Raw genomic sequence first — 3,754 nt, 5'->3', positions numbered from 1 at the left:
ATTACTCTTCCACATTAAAACCTCCAATGGCTTTGTATTTTCCATAGAATCGTTTCCATTTCCTAACTCCTAAACAAAGCTTTTGTGACCTCCAGTCCCCGCCTCCACACTGATCTCTAGCCACTTCCCCTTGCCTCCATTGCCTCTCTCCAAGCTCCAAATGCACCACAGCCCCCTCGTCTCCTGTCCTTCCCAAGGTTTGTGTGGGGACCCTCCCTCCTGGAGCTCCTTCTTCCTTGTAGGCTGATTGACTGAGTACATCAATGACTGAGTAAGTCAAGAGCTGCCTGTGGACAGCTGTGGACCAGCATCATACAGAAAAGATACCAATACGTGAAATGAAGGAAAACTTAGGTGACACTTTCTTTAAATGTCCAACCCATTTGCTACCTAGCCAGACACTTTTCCACACCTCTTTAGCCTATGGAGAAGCAAATTCTGACAGCTTAGTCTCAAAATCTCCCACTGGACTGGCACCAGCCTGCTACTGGTCCTTTTCCACCATTCCGTGGATTTCCTTCCTGCTTTCTTTCACTACCTCGTCTATTTCCAACCATGTTGGGCTATTATAACCATTTTAACTCAAGGAATTATAGGGAAAAGGAGGTAGTTCAATAAGAACTAAGGCAAGAAAAAAGGAGGAGGGCAATTAGAAACAGAGCTGGCAGTGACCAAGAATAAAATGAAGACCAAGTCCGAGGCAGGGGAGTTAGCCTGACAGTCCCAAATAAAAGAGGCCAGAGAGGAAAACAGCTAAAAACCTTGACCTCAGGGCCAATAAATATTGAAGAGAAAATGGAAATAGCAAAGCATAGTGGCTGGGAGGGCAGGTTCTGAGGTCGGAGTTGGGCTGATCCCTGTCTACCTTGTTTTTTCCTCTATACTCGTCTATCACATGAATTATTGCATCTGACACGTGGTAGTTTCCCAATAAATGCTAGCCATTCATAGGATCGACAGTGAATATAAAGTGAAGGCAGGGGATAGGGTGGGGACAAACCCACAAAACTAGGACTTGAGAGCAGAAATGGCTTTACCAGTGGGACTGCAGGTGGCTCTGACCCCAGTTCTTGCTATGCAAAGCATAATCCCTCCGACCAGTCACGTGGACGTCACCTGGGAACTTGTTAGAAATGCAGATGCAGGCCTTCCCTGGGCCCTTTAAGTCAGAATCCATATTTTAACAGGATAATCTGCACGTTACAAGTTACAGACAGAACTGTCCTTGGTCTCATTGCTTATTTGGAAGAACCAGTTATAGGCAAGCAATGGCGGCAGCAAGATAGAGTTTAGAGATAGAATTACTGTGTTAGGTAACCAGAGAGACCCCTACCTAGGCCTTGGCAATGCTCCACAGTACTTGGGTGACTACTCTCTTAGAGTAAAGGGGGGGAATTTGGTGGAAGACTTATAAACTCAGGTCATAAACCCGGGCCAGCTGCACAGTGTCAGGTGGGCTTAAGTGGCCTAAACACAGAAGCTGTGAGTGGAGGGAACCTGTACAAGGTGACAATAGGTGGGAGAGAGGTGATGACCAGGATCAGAGATTAGGGAGACGGAGAGGGGGAGAGATGGTCAACAGTGCTGTTTTCATATGTCCTCGTTTACAGGCTGCGTGCCCACCCCACACTACCTTGTCCCACCAAGAGCACTCCCTCGGTCCAGCCAGACCCTCTGATCCTGCCTGTCTCCATAACTTCAAGTCCAATGAGTGTGACTGATGGAGAGGCAGCCTGGGCAAGGGGATGCACCCAAAAAGGGCTGCATCACTTTCCAGACATTCCTGAGGGCTTAAAATACAGTTTGTGGGAAGTAGAATTATATTCAGTGTCTAGAAAAGCAAAGTAAACATTACCTTAAAAATAAAAGGATTAATGCAGACCAACTTAGCCAAAATAAATTCCGTCAAACACTGATATGCCAGATGTGGGGGGTTAGATGCTAGGGATTCAAAGTAGAAGCCACCCTTACCACCTCTAGGGGCTCCATAGCAGGGAAGTGAGCAAGGATTCTCCAGGCATCTGAAAAAGTCCAGGGACTTCTCTTCAAGACTGCAAATAGCCCACAACCGTCTCCACTCAGTATTTAAATCCACAGTCCTCCTTGTTGGTCTTTTTCAAAGAGTCTAACTTTGCTTTGCACCCCTGAATCCAATCCTGCACTTCATATTCTGGTGAGTAGTGTTTGTCCATAGAGAGAAGCACATATTTTTTTTAATCCCTTTCTTTGTCCGTGCTTCTGCTATCCCTGATAATCATATTCCCATCCCCATGGATTCTGACTCTTTAAAACTCTCTTGGCCCCTTTGCTGTGCTGAAGAAGACTCTGACTCACCAGTGAGAGGCAATAGTTAAATATCCAGGGATTTTGCAAGCTGGATGTTAAATGTAGCCATTGTGAACAAATCAAATTACAGAAACTTTCAATTAAATACTTTATATTACTAATATATTCAAAACCCACCATTTCCTAATTATTTTACTACATTTTATTATTGTCTATGCTCTTCAGCTCACTGAAATCAATTGCATTTGCATGGTGGAAATACTATATAATGATGTGCTAATACATAGCTCTTCAAACTTTGTGTTCAGTGATAGAGCACTGGGAGCTTGGAATTGACCAGAGAGGGAATATTTACACCACAGAAATTGACAAAAGCTACAGATCAGGGCTTGGTTTGTTGTTTTGTTGATTATCCACACTTAAGAAAGTGATGGGAAAAATGTTCATAATTCGGATTAAATCTAAAAGTGTGTTGTGTCTATTATAGCTGTTACGTTGTGAATACTGCAAAAATTGAGGAAATACTCTTCCCAAATTCAAAACCTATGATCCAATTCAGCAGTCACTCCTGTCATTGAGAAACAAGTGAAGTTAAAACATTTGCATTCGTTGCTTAACTTTCTTGTGACTTGTCAATGTAAACAAAGATATCAGCCAACATTCATGTTGGAACTATACTCATTGGTCAATTGCGAACGTAGACTAAAGATATAAAAGTGCAGCAAAATCAATGTATGCATTCTGTGTGAATCTATTGGCTCTATGGAGCTTGCAAAAAGACTATTCTGTATTTTACTATTTATAAATTGTGCAAATGCACATCCTTCATCTAAATAAAAATTTTAAAAACATATATATGTGTATGTATGCATATTTGTTTATCTTTCTTTTCACAGTGCTGGTAGCCCTTGCTTGACATCTCCACTGTTGTTTCCTTAGGTTAGTCCATCTGTCAACATTCCAGGCTTCATCCCCTCCAACCTTACCTGTATCTTACTACCAGAATAATCTTTCCAATATTTAAATGCAATCATGCCATTCCCTCATTAAAATGATCAACGGCTTTCCAAACCTTTCTGAATGAAATGCAAGCCGTAGAAGGCTTTCTTTGTTCTGCCCTATTCGCCTGTGCAGCCTTCTTTCTTATCAGATGCCCACACTCATGCTTCACTACAGTTACACCAAACTGCCTGCGATTCTCAGAATATGCTTTGCTTATTTGTGCCACTGGACTTTTGCACATGCTTTCCTCTGTCTGGCATAGCTTGCCCCAAACCCTCTCTTTCTACTTCTGGAGAGTTCCCACCCAGCATTCAAACAGCTCTCAAACATCATCTCTTCTGGGTTTCAGCACTTGCTACTCCCACACATTGCCTTGCAGCCTCACCCCTGTTGGCTTCTGTGCTCACTTGGAAGAGCCTTTGAACAGAGAGAGGTGTCCCCAACACCTAGCACTTGGCTTGGCAGC

This window comes from Hyaena hyaena, unplaced genomic scaffold (genome assembly GCF_003009895.1).
Source record: "Hyaena hyaena isolate Hyena2069 unplaced genomic scaffold, ASM300989v1 scaffold_78, whole genome shotgun sequence".
NCBI lineage: Eukaryota > Metazoa > Chordata > Mammalia > Carnivora > Hyaenidae > Hyaena > Hyaena hyaena.
The sequence above is the reverse complement of the archived record's forward strand: the minus strand, read 5'-3'. Positions refer to the sequence as shown.